The sequence below is a fragment of the Pongo pygmaeus genome, chromosome 5 (genome assembly GCF_028885625.2).
Source record: "Pongo pygmaeus isolate AG05252 chromosome 5, NHGRI_mPonPyg2-v2.0_pri, whole genome shotgun sequence".
Classification (NCBI taxonomy): domain Eukaryota; kingdom Metazoa; phylum Chordata; class Mammalia; order Primates; family Hominidae; genus Pongo; species Pongo pygmaeus.
Window position 1 is genome coordinate 20,552,509 of NC_072378.2, and position 13,378 is coordinate 20,565,886.

At 42.0% G+C, this 13,378-nt stretch overlaps 1 protein-coding gene across 4 annotated transcripts in view; it reads left to right on the forward strand.

Moving 5' to 3' along the window:
• Positions 1–11,071: 11,071 nt before the first annotated feature.
• Positions 11,072–13,378, forward strand: part of CDKAL1 (CDK5 regulatory subunit associated protein 1 like 1) — a 701,044-nt gene continuing 698,737 nt past the window's right edge. For 2 of the 4 annotated variants that reach the window (XM_054490535.2, XM_063665866.1), the window contains exons 1-2: positions 11,072–11,199; positions 11,976–12,019. The gene's annotated coding sequence lies outside the window, so the exon portion shown is untranslated. Of the gene's footprint in view, positions 11,200–11,233; positions 11,579–11,975; positions 12,020–13,378 lie in introns of those variants that run through there. The other 2 variants (XM_063665867.1, XM_054490539.2) reach the window with 2 other exon arrangements.

Sequence of the window (13,378 nt, forward strand, 5' to 3'; positions counted from 1 at the left end):
TTCCTAACTTGCAACTCCTGTTAAAGTGATGTCAAAGGTGATACTGGAATCTCTTAGCCTTAGTTTCTAATTCACGGGGGAAAGAGCTATGATTGGCCCGATTTGGTGGGGATCTACTCTAGATAGATCAACTAGGGCCAGAAAGGCATGACCTTATTTTATAAAATGATAGCTGGAGACTCACAGCTGTTACCATGTACTCTTCCATGAAACTATTGCCAGGGAAGACACAATATGCTGTCCATGAGTAAATGCACAAGGTTACAGGTACTCATGAAATCTATAACTGTAGCCAGAGGAATACCAGGCTGTGATTCAGCTAGACTTAGTCACATGCCCACTAGCAGAGGCTGAGATAGTCTGTGCCCATTAGCATAGGTAAGAAGAGGGTCTCCTGAATGAGAAAAAATGACTGGCACAGTTGCTAGAAGATAGATAAGGAAGCTGTGAAACTCCCTGGCGATTAATTACCATGTATTTATTGCCAGTTTAATATGTGCAGGGCCAGGCTATGAGCTGAATATATTTTTACTCAGTATGTTTTCATTGCTTTGTTTGAAGATATAAAAAAATCTTAGAATGTTAAAAATTCCCAATTCATTGCTAAATGTAAAGCAATTTTTTTTCAAAATCAAATCAAAATGACTTTAGATTATTTTGGATTAACCACACCATTGTTTCCCTCCATTAGCTAAGATAATCAGCAATCAATTAAATATACTTCCATATGTCATTTATCTAATAATACATCATAATTATATGAAAACAAATCGACTTCAGGGAGTCGTTTTGCTCCAAGCAAATTCATTTTGGATATGAATTCTGCCCATATTTATACCTAACATAATTAAATATATGCTTTGAAAAGAAATGCTGTAACAATTCACTGAGTGCCTTTTTACTAAACTAAACATTTTTTCTATCTCCCTACCAATCATCATTGAGAAATTATACAGGGCAAATATAAGAACACAACAAAGGATAAGACAAAAAGCCTTGCTTCCTTTATTCTGTTCTGGCTTGCTTTGACTTTTGATCTCTGCTTTTACTTTCCTGTTGAATAGACAACAACCCCCAAGGAGGCCTTCGAGAAATTTAGAATAAGCAAACAAACCAAACGGAATACTTCCTTCTCCTTCCTCCCCTCCCAACTGTTGCAATTTAAATCTGCCTTTTCTGTAGGTTCAGGGAATAAACTCTCATGAAACTGGCTGCTGCAGGAGTTCTGTTCTGTTCTTTGACAGTTTCTCACTAGCAAAACCCTCCTTGGCCTTTGGTATTCTCACCACTCACTCTCTCTCTCTCTCTTTTTTTTTTTTTTGAGACGGAATCTTACTCTGTCTGTCGCCCAGGCTGGAGTACAGTGGCACAATCTCGGCTCATGGCAACCTCTGCCCCCCGGGTTCAAACGATTCTCCTGCCTCAGCCTCCTGAGTAGCTGGGATTATAGGTGCCCGCTACCACGCCCAGCTAACTTTTGTATTTTTAGTAGAGACAGGGTTTCACCATGTTGGCCAGGCTGGTCTTGAACTCCTGACCTCAGGTGATCTGCCTGCCTTGGCCTCCCAAAGTACTGGGATTACAGGCATGAGCCACTGTGCCCAGCCTCACCACTCATTCTCAAAGGGAGTTGCTCTTATTAGAATTGCAAGTCCCTGAATTTCTTCTACAGATTTATCACTTGTAAGAAAGTAATTGGAAAAATTCCAGGGAGAGATATAGCTAACAGAGAGCATGAAAGACAAAGCCCAAGTAGTATCATGTCAATGTTAATTTCTTGGTGTTGATAATTGTAATTTGGTTCTATAAAGTGTTAGCACCTGGGTGCTGGAGAGGATGTGGAGAAACAGGAACACTTTTATACTGTTGGTGGGAGTGTAAACTAGTTCAACCACTGTGGAAGACAGTGTGGTGATTCCTCAAGGATCTAGAACTAGAAATACCATTTGACCCAGCGATCCCATTACTAGGTGTATACCCAAAGGATTATAAATCATGCTACTATAAAGACACATGCACACGTATGTTTACTGTGGCACTATTCACAATAGCAAAGACTTGGAACCAACCCAAATGTCCATCAGTGATAGGCTGGATTAAGAAAATGTGGCACATATAAACCATGGAATACTATGCAGCCATAAAAAAGGATGAATTCATGTCTTTTGTAGGGACATGGATTAAGCTGCAAACCATCATTCTGAGCAAACTATCGCAAGGACAGAAAACCAAACACCGCATGTTCTCACTCACAGGTGGGAACTGAACAATGAGAACACTTGGACATGGGGTGGGGAACATCACACACTGGGGCCTGTTGTGGGGTGGGGGAGGGGGAGGGATAGCATTAGGAGAAATACCTAATGTAAATGATGATTTGATGGGTGCAGCACACCAACAAGGCACATGTATACATATATATATAACAAACCTGCACATTGTGTACAGGTACCCTAGAACTTAAAGTATAATAATAATAAAAAAAATAGCACCTGGGGAAGGTGGGTGAAGGCTATACATGAATTAATTGGAATACTTTTGCCACTTAAAATCTGAAATTATTTCAAAATGAAAGGTTAAAGAAAATTTAAAAATTAAAAACACTGAACTCCTGATTGCCTCCATTTCTACGCCCAAACCTGCTCCATCTGCAATCTTTTCCATCTCCATGGATGGCAATTTCATTCTTCTTGTCCAGGCCAAAACATTTAAAGTCATCCTTTACGTCTTTTTTGCCCTCCTACCTCAATTCCAATCTACAAGACATTTTATGGGCTTTGTCTTTCCATATGTCCAGTATCAAACCACTTCTCATCACCTCTCTTGCTGCCTCCCAGTCCAGGACATTGTCAGTGCTTGCCTGGATTATTGCAACAGCTTTCTAATCAGCCTCCTCGATCTACTCCTCTTCTCCTAATGCTCTAATGGTTCTCATTTTATTCAGAGTAAAAGTCAAAGTTCTCACTATGGCCTATGAGGCTCTACATGTTTCCTTCACTTTCTGCGTGATCTAGTTTTGATCTCCTCTTTTACTACGCGCTCACTCACTTAATTCAAACCACTCTGATCTACATTTTTAGAGACACAGTCTTGCTCTGTCACCCAGGCTGGAGTGCAGTGGTGCGATCATAGCTCACTGCAGCCTTGACTTCCCCGGGCTCAAGGGATCCTTCTGCCTCAGCCTCCTGAGTAGCTGGGAATACAGGCAAATACCACCATGCCCAGCTAAGTTTTAAATTGTTTGTAGAGGTGCGGTCTTGCTGTGTTGCCCAGGCTGGTCACGTACCCTGCTGTTTTTCAAACAGGTCAGGTATGCTCCTACCTGAAGGCTTTTCCACTAGGTGGCCACTTTTCCTTGAGTGCTGTTCCCCCACACATTCTTCGGCTGACCCCGTCACATTTTTTGAGCCTTTACTTAAAGGTCTTTTTCTCAATAAGCCTACTCTGACCACCGTCTTTAAAAACTGCAAGCCCTGATTCTGGTTTTCTTAGTCTGCTGTAATTTTGTGGCCATCTTTATCACCTTTCAATGCACAATACAATCTTCATATGATATTTCTTGTGTTTTGTCTGTCTCTACCTATTAGTATATAAACTTTTTTTTTTTCTTTTTTGAGACAGTCTCACTCTGATGCCCAGGCTGGAGTGCAGTGGCACGATCTCCGCTCACTGCAACCTCTGCCTCCTGGGTTCAAGCAATTCTCTGCCTCAGCCTCCCGAGTAGCTGGGATTACAGGCATGCATCACCATGCCTGGCTAATTTTTGTATTTTTAGTAGAGACGGGGTTTCACCATGTTGGCCAGGCTGGTCTCGAACTCCTGACCTCGTGATCCACCCGCCTCAGCCTCCCAAAGTGTTAGGATTACAGGCATGAGCCACCGTGCCCGGCCGTATATAAATTCTTAAAAGGGGAATGATATTGTCTGTTTTATTTCTTGAGCATTTAGAACAGTACTTGGTATACTGTATATACTCAATAAATACATTATTATGTAACTCAATAAGTTTGCAATGTATGAGTCATATATTACTGAAGGACAGAGAAAACATCACATGTCTTCTACCCACAGATAATTATAAGCAATCAGGGAGTTAGACAACAGATGCTAATTCTTATTTTTTTAATCATTAAGAGAATATGTAACAGCAAGAAGTTTAGCCAGCGCTCTTCTGGTTGCAAGTCATAGAAATCCACTCAAATTAGTTTAAGAAAAGAAGAGAAGGATTTACTTGTTAACATAACTGAATAGCACAAAAAGAAAGCTAGCTCCAGGCATGCTGGGTATAGGGGCCTTACAATTCTCCTTGGAACTTATTGATTTCTCCCTTCATCTCTCAACTCTGCTTTCCTCTGAAAGAGCTATGGTAGGCCGGGCGTGGTGGCTCACGCCTGTAATCCCAGCACTTTGGGAGGCCGAGGCGGGTGGATCACGAGGTCAGGAGATCGAGACCATCCTGGCTAACATGGTGAAACCTCATCTCTACTAAAAATACAAAAAATTAGCCGGGCGTGGTGATGCATGCCTGTAGTCCCAGCTACTTGGGAGGCTGAGGCAGGAGAATTGTTTGAACCTGTGAGGCGGAGGTTGCAGTGAGCCGAGACTGTGCCACTGCACTCCAGCCTGGGCAACAGAGAGAGACTCTGTCTCAAAAAAAAAAAAAAAAAAAAAAAAATAGCTTCCATCTCAGGCTGGTGCTCTCCTCATGGTAGTCCTGGAAGCTTCTGCCTCAGAATTTGACAGTTGACCGACAACCCTGAATTCACACTGGCCTGGTGTTGGTTACATGCCCTGTGATGTTCTCATTTCTCTGGCTTGGGCTACAGGGCACTTGTACAACCCCCAAAACACTTGTACTGAGAGTGGGAGAGTGAACAGATAAAATTAATTATAGAACTGAACCAAACCTATCTGTGTAAGTTGATAGGGTAGAATAGATGATAGTAAAGCTGAAAGAGGAGGTTCAAGCCTGTAATCCCAATATTTTGGGAGACTGAGGTGGGAGGATCACTTGAGCTAGGAGTTCGAGACCAGCCTGGGTAACAGCAAGACTTTGTCTCTACCAAAAATTAAAAAAATTAGCTAGGAGTGGTGGTGTGCACACCTATAGTCCCAGCTACTTGACAGGCTGAGGTGGGCAGACCGCTGGAGCCTGGGAGGTCGAGGCTGCAGCAAGCCGTGACAGCACTACTGCATGCCAGCCTGGGTGTCAGAGCCAGACCCTGTCTCAGGAAAAAAAAAAAAAAAAGTTAATAGAAGTATAGCACTCTGACCCCTAGTGGTTAAATTATGTAGAGAAAAATTCAGGACTTGTCCAAAGACAACAGGAGGTTGATTTATTTCACATTATGTTCCTATATGATCTTTTTATCAGTTTATTTAAGAGCATCAGCTTTCTTCCCTTTTATTCTCCACATTGAAGTATCCATCCATTTGGGGCAATTTTTCCTTTCACATATATCTAGTATTTCTCTTCCCCCCCATTCCTCGGCTGTTACCATATTTCTTCTTGGGTTCATCCAACACCTGAAAAATCTTCCTAAAAAACTATTTAGTTGGCCAGGCACAGTGGCTCAGGGCTGTAATCCCAGCACTTTGGGAGGCCGAGGCGGGCGGATCACCTGAGGTTAGCAGTTGGAGACCAGCCTGGCCAACGTGGCAAAACCCTGTCTCTACTAAAAATACAAAAATGGGCCAGGCGCGGTGGCTCAGGCCTGTAATCCTGGCACTTTGGGAGGCCGAGTCAAGCGGATCACCTGAGGTCAGGAGTTTGAGATCACCCTGGCCCATGTGGGGAAACCGCGTCTCTACTTAAAAAAAAAAAAAGGCGGGTGTGGTGGTGGGTGCCTGTAATCCCAGGTACTCAGGAGGCTGAGGCAGAAGAATCACTTGAACCTGGGAGGTGGAGGTTGTAGTGAGCCGAGATCACACCACTGCACTCCAACCTGGGTGACAGAGCAAGACTCCATCTCAAAGAAAAAAAAAAAAGTTGATAGTAGAAGTATAGCACTCTGACCCCTAGTGGTTAAATTATGCAGAGAAAATTCAGCATTTGTCCAAAGACAATAGGAGGTTATTTCACATCATGTTCCTATATGATCTTTTTGTCAGTTTATTAAAGAACATCAGCATTCTTCCCTTTTATTCTCTACATTGAAGCATCCATCTATCTGGGGCAATTTTTCGTTTCTCATAGATCTAGTATTTCTCTTTTTGCCCCCCTCTATTCCTCTGCTGTTACCATCTTTCTTCTTGGGTTCATCCAACACCTGCAAAACCTTCCTAAAAAACTGTTTAGTTGGCCAGGCACAGTGGTTCAGGCCTGTAATCCCAGCACTTTGGGAGGCCAAGGCAGGCGGATCACCTGAGGTCAGGAGTTCGAGACCAGCCTGGCCAACATGGCAAAACCCCGTCCCTACTGAAATTACAAAAATTGGCTGGGCGCGGTGGCATGCGCCTTTTAAAAAAAAAATTAAGAGCACTTAATAGTCATACTTTTCACTTTGCTTATATATAGCTTATATATATATAAATATATAAATCTGTTTTAACTCTCATTCTACTAAATTTACCTAATGTTCTACATAGAAAATTTCATGTATATTGTTTATCATCTTTCAAGAGTGAATTAAGCACATGAATATTTTCTCATGAAAAGGGATGTTGATTGGTACAGATGTGTACATATAATGGCTAGTTGCTCAGATCATCAAGTAAATCTAAAACATGTGTTCCAGCTGGCCTGGTGGCTCATGCATGCAATCCCAGCACTTTGGGAGGTTGAGGTGGAGGATTGCTTGAGGCCAGGAGTTCGAGACCAGTCTGGGCAACATAGTGAGACTCTGTTGCTACAAAAAAAGTTTTAAAATTAGTTGAGCGTGGTGGCATGCACCTGTAGTCCCAGCTACTTGGGAGGCAGAGGTGGGAGGACTGCTTGAGCCCAGGAGTTCAAGTTTCCAGTGAGCTCTGATGGTGCCACTGTTCTCCAGCCTGGGTGACAGAGCCAGACCCTGTCTCCAAAAACATAATCTTAAAAAGCAGTTCCCAACTTTTAATTTTAATTTTATTTATTTATTTTTGATAAAGGGTCTCATTCTGTTGCCTGGACTGGAGTGCAGCAGTGTGATTTCGGCTCACTGCAACCTCGACCTTCTGAGCTCAAGTGATTCTCCCACCTCAGCCTCCCGAGTAGCTGGAACCACCATGTCCGGCTAATTTTTTGTTTGTTTTGTAGAGACAGGGTCTGGCCATGTTGCTCAAGCTGGTCTCAAACTCTTGGGCTCAAGTGAAACAACTGCCTCTGCCTCCCAAAGTGCTAGGATTGCAAGCATGAGCCACCGTGCCTGGCCCCAGATTTTTATAATTTTCATATTTTATTATTTATTGATTAGTCACTGAGAGGGTAAGAATTGTGTAACTTCTTTCTTGTCCATATTTTCTCTTCAATTTTTACTGTGAAGGCCAACGTAAAATATTGAGGGCAAACAGATTTTTTTTTTTTTTTTTTTTAGGTGGAGTCTTACTTTGTTGCCCAGGCTGGAGTGCAGTGGCGAGATCTCGGCTTACTGCAACCTCCACCCCCCAGGTTCAAGCAATTCTCCTGCCTCAGCCTCCCAAGTACCTACAGGTGCCTGCCACCGTGCCCGGCTAATTTTTGTATTTTTAGTAGAGACAGGGTTTCACCATCTTGGCCAGGCTGATCTTGAACTTGTGACCTCGTGATCCACCTGTCTCGGCCCTCTAAAGTGCTGGGATTACAGGCATGAGCCACTGTGCCTGGTCCAGGCAAACAGATTTTATTCCACTTTTCCTTGATCACTCTTTTGTTTTTTCTCTCCAGTGTTTTTTCTCTATTTGAAATTTTGCATTATTGTTGCTTTCTTCTGAAGTATTCATATAGAGTTGTTAAAACAACTGAAGTCAGACTGCCTAAGCTTTAGGTTTCTTCTCTGTTAAAAGAGATAACAAGATAATAATAGCACTCCTCATTTATAGGGTTACTTACAGGTGGTTATTGGCACACATTTATAAGTGCTTGAAAAAATCTTAGCTTTACTATTATTTTATAGATTTACTTGCATTTTTAATGTTCTTGGTATACACCAATTGGTTTGTTTGCTTATTACCAAATATTTATAAAGCATTTAATGTTATATTGTTGGCTGAAAAAACAGTAACAAAATAGGATGGTGTGTATTTATGAAGCTTAACTCTAATTTAAGAAACAAAGCATAATTTTTTTTTCTTTGAGACAGAGTCTCACTGTGTTGCCCAGGCTGGAGTGCAGTGGCGCGATCTCAGCTCAGTGCAATCTCTGCCTTCCAGGTTTAAGCGATTCTCCTGCCTCAGCCTCCCGAGCAGTTGGGATTACAGGCTCGTGCCACCATGCCTGGCTAATTTTTTGTATTTTTAGTAGAGACAGCGTTTTACCATGTTAGCCAGTATGGTCTTCATCTCCTGACCTCGTGATCCGCCCGCCTCAGCCTCCCAAAGTGCTGGGATTACAGGCGTAAGCCATCGTGCCTGGACTTTTTTTTTTTTTTTTAATCTTTTTGAGATGCAGTTTCGCTCTTGTTGCCCAGGCTGGAGTGCAATGGTGCAATCTCGACTCACTGCAACCTCCACCTCCTGGGTTCAAGAGATTCTCCTGCCTCAGCCTCCTGAGTAGCTGGGATTACAGGCATGCGCCACCACACCCGGCTAATTTTGTATTTTTAGTAGAGACAGGGTTTCACCATGTTGGTCAGTCTGGTCTCGAACTCCTGGCCTCAGGCAATCCACCCGCCTCGGCTTCCCAAAGTGCTAGGATTACAGGCGTGATCCATTGCGCCCGGCCTTACCTGGTTGTTTTTCAAAAGGTGTACAGATACTATAAATATATTTAACCAATCCTCTATTGAGGAGGAGCTGGAGAGGGTTTCCAGTCTTTTGCTATTATAAGCAATGCTTCAAAAAATACTCTGGAACATAGGTCATTATGTATATTTCTGTAAGATAAATTCCTAGAGGTAGGGTTACTGACTTCAAAGGATTTAGACTAAAGGTGCTTAAAGAGAGAGGTTTCACCTGTTATTTAGTTGCTGTAGCCAAAACTTGAAAACATCCTTTCTTCGTCTTTTTTCATACCTATCAATCACCAAGTCTCGCTGCTGTTACCTCCTCAATTTGTTTAAATCTGTCCTTCCTTCCCACTCCTCCCAGCCAACAACTCAATTTAGGCTTTTACTATTTCTTCATGTCTGAAATATCGTCCTCAAACCCGTTGTCCTGAGAGAATAATCTGCTTGAACACATTCATGTTGCTTACTACATACATCCAGGATTAAGTCTAATGCCTTTGAGTACACGAGGTTCACCTTGATCTAGTCCCTGTGCTTCCCTTTCTCTGGCAGACTTCTCCCATCACCAGCTTCACTCTCTCTGCTTTTACACTGTAGAATAATTCATCATTTCAGGCCTCCTTGCTTTTGCTCTGGCTAACTCTCCAGCCTGGAATGCCTTCATCCATTTCCCTTACTTCACCTTTGTGTTCCTGTTCATTCATCTTTCATAGTGATTGCTATTCTCTACTGAAATGAATTTTCTCAAAATAGCCTGCAATTGCAATAGGGAGTACTTTTTTTCTTTCTTTTTAGCTCTAGCGTCTATCACAGTGCTTGTGGTCATGGGGTACATACTCAGTAAAATTTCCTTAACTCAACTAGATCTTGGGGGAAAAGGGGTGGAGTCATTCATTCATTCATTCATTCAACATATGTTTATTGAGAAGCTATAAACATAGGCACAAGGTTATGTGCTAGGTAGTGTGATTACAACCAAGAAGATAACCCAGGGCCTACTTCTGGTCTAGTGAAAGAGATGGAACTAGATGGGTATGGTGGTGCGCACCTGTAGTCCCAGCTACTTGGGAGGCTAAGGCATGAGAATCTCTTGAGGCTAGGAGGGACAGGTTGCAGTGAGCTGTGATCATAACACTGTACTCCAGCCTGGGTGACAGAAGAAGACCCTATCTAAAAAAAAAAAAAAAGTAGGGCAACATAAATACACAGTTTTAATTTAGGTGGGTAAAGACAACAGTGGACCCCAGGGCACAATTTAGATTATTTTATGGATATGGATAAACAGAGAAAAGGGTAGTTTTTTTTAAAATCTATTTTAGAGACTGGGTCTCACTGTGCTGCCCAGGCTGTTTTCAAACTTCTGAGCTCAAGTGATCCTCCCACATCAGCCTCTTGAGTAGATGGATGGCATTTTAATTAGATGAAATTGTACTGGGAAAGGCATTTGCAAAACAAAGTAATTGCCCCAAATCACTGTGAAACCCTAAGTCAGGCATAAAACTCACGATTTCTGACCCTTCTTCATGGGCTATTGCCTCCTATTGCCTTTACTTTTTCAAGTAAAGATATTCTTCTGGTAAACACATGGTCAAATACAGTGTCTTGGGTAACGAATAGTAAAGTGAGATAACATATGTAGATCAAGCGGGTGAGAATCCGTACTCCATAAAAGTATTTTCTTTCCATAGGTGTCTGCTAAACTGCCATCTAAGTTTTCCAAAACAAAAAACAAAAACACTTGTGTGGTGCTAAATGATGTATATTAAGTGAAACCTATCAACTGACCTTTATTCTTTCCTTCCTGTTTTTTTAATATTAAAGAAGAGACCTCTTTTCACAAATGATTGAGGAGGCTAGTAAAATGCAGTGAAATGAGCAAGTTCCTTGGGAGTCAGACAGCAGCGGATCCAGCCCAGAGCGCAGCACGACTAGTAGAGTAACTTAGATTAAGTCCTTAAACTTCCAGTGTCCTCTTTTGTAAACTGGGAATAATAATAATAATACATAAATAGTGAAATAATATTTATGCAAAGTACTTAGCACAGTGTCTAACACATAAAAGCTTAGGACAAGTTGGCTATTGAGCATTTCTAGGAACCCGAGGACTCAGGGTTGTTATTTTAGTTCTTGGAATCAAAGGAACTTGAAGCGTAGTCATTCCTAAACTAAGTTAAACCAGAACTAGCGCTTGCAGCAATGATGTAATTTGATCTCTTCGGGCCACCGTCGCTGAGCATGCGTAAATAAACGTGGCGGGACGTATGTGTCATGGCGCTCTCCATCTAAAGTCTGTGCAGCTTCCGGAGAGTGGCGGGTTGATTCTCTCACTTTGGACTGGTTTTTACTTCCCGACTTCTGGGTAAGGGTGGCCGATGGGTCCATGTGGGGCAGAGTGTGGCCACAGCTCCTTTTATGGCCAAGCCTTGTTTCTCCAGTTTCAGTTTTTCTTGGGCTGTTTGCAAATTTGTTTCGCAGTTAAAAGGGGATTTGCCAGCTGGGATGGGGGAATTGGGAGGCAGATGGGGCTTCCAGGAGCGAGGATAGGGTCGTTGGCCTCAGGTGCCGCTCTCCAGTTAGGAGTATTTTAGGCACCTCGTTCCTTATTGTCAGATTTAACTTCATTTGTTCTCCCACTTTGTACCTTAGTGAATTTGTAGATGTGACAAGGCTTTCGCAGTTACGTAGCTTTCCCAGATCAGTATCTTAAGAATTTAAGCAAAAGTTATTGAGAAAAGCAGGTGTCTTGCTTTTTCACTTTTCGTTCTTCTTTGCTCATAAAACCTTTTTCTGAATCTCGGGACGACAGTTATCTTTCGGATGGAACGTGATCTGGATGTCTACCTACCTTATCGACTTAATCCTGTTTTGTAGTGGTTGGTTACTCGCACTATGCAGACGTGTTGTAGTGCTGACTATAACGTTTATTACTAAAGCCAGACACTGGATCACAGTCACGGCAGATGTCAGCACACCTGTTGTAATCAGTAAGAAGTTACAAGTAGTATGGAGCATCATTAATCCTCCTGTATAAGGCAATCTTTTATGGAGTCTGATTCCTTTTAAGTAAAGAATCCTTACAGTGGTTTTGTGAACTTTTTGGGTGCTTGCTTTTCCTAATCAATTTTTATTTTCCAGACTCATCTTTCAAGAGGACTTTAGACTAATTGCAGATAATTAAGGTACTGATTTATTTTAAACCTTTTCTGTTTGAGTGCTGTGCATATTTCTGCATGTTAGAAAATGCAGAGAGGTAGCCTAATTTTTTGGCTGTTTGCCACTATCATGTTATGGAAACATTGTGCTTTACATAGTATTAAATCGAAGAGATATTTTCATTTATTTTACTTAACCTTTCATTTTCATTCACCAGCATTGACCATGTCCACTTTTTTGAGATGCCCTCTTCATTTGCCTTCCATGGCCCATGGATTTTTTTCCTTGTCTGGTGGCTGCTTCTTGGAATCCGTTATAAGCTGATTTTCCTTTATCTGGCAGTTAAATTTGGAGTCTCTCAAGTCGTGGTCTTGTACCTTCTCCTATCTCTGTTCTCTTTTTCTTCGCCTCTGGGTGATGTAATCCACACGTCTGTCAACAGTTATTTGTCTTTTTGATTCTACCCATTCTAATGGGTATGAAGTGGTATATTATTGTGGTTTGGATTTCCATTTCCCTGTTGGCTCATGATGTTGACATCTTTTCACGTGCTTATCAGCCATTTGTATGTGTGTGTTTTTGAGACACGGCTTCCCTATGCCACCCAGGCCAGAGTGCAGTGGCTCGATTACGGCTCACTACAGCCTTGACCACCTGGCCTCAAGTGATCCCACTTCAGCCTCCCAAGTAGCTGGGACTACAGGTGCATGCCACCATGCCCGGCTAATTTTTACTTTTTTTTTTTTGTAGAGATAGGGTCCGTGTTTCCTAGGCTCTGGCCTTGTACTCCTGGCCTGAAGTGATCCTGCCACCTTGGCTTCCCAGTGTTGGGATTATAGGCATGAGCCGCTGCACCTGGCCCATTTCTGTATCTTCTTCATCTAATCTGTTTTTCTTTTTGTTGCTTGTGCTTTTCCTTTCTTAGCTAAGAAAGAAGGGCCTACTCTAACATCATAAAGATTTGTGCTTATGTTTTTTTCTAAGAGTTTCATAATGTTAGCTCCTAAAGTTAGGTCTGTGATCCGTTTTCGGTTAATTTTTGTATATGATGTGAAATAGGGCTGCAACTTTATTTTTTACATGTTGCTATCCAGTTGTCCTGGCATCATTTGTTGAAAAAAAACTATGCTTTCCCCGTTGAATTGTCTTGGCATCCTTGTTGAAAATCAGTTGACTAGGTTATGTATATTTGACATACATTCTAGGTGGTTTTTATGAAAGAATAATTCTGGGACAGTGATTATCAAACTTTAATTCAGATCAAAATCACCTGGAGGGCCTGTTAAATGTTGCTAGGTTTTACTCAAAATATCTGATTTAGTATGTCTGGAGTGGAGTTCAAGAATTTTCATTTCTGGCTGGGCATGGTGGCTCATGCCTGTAAT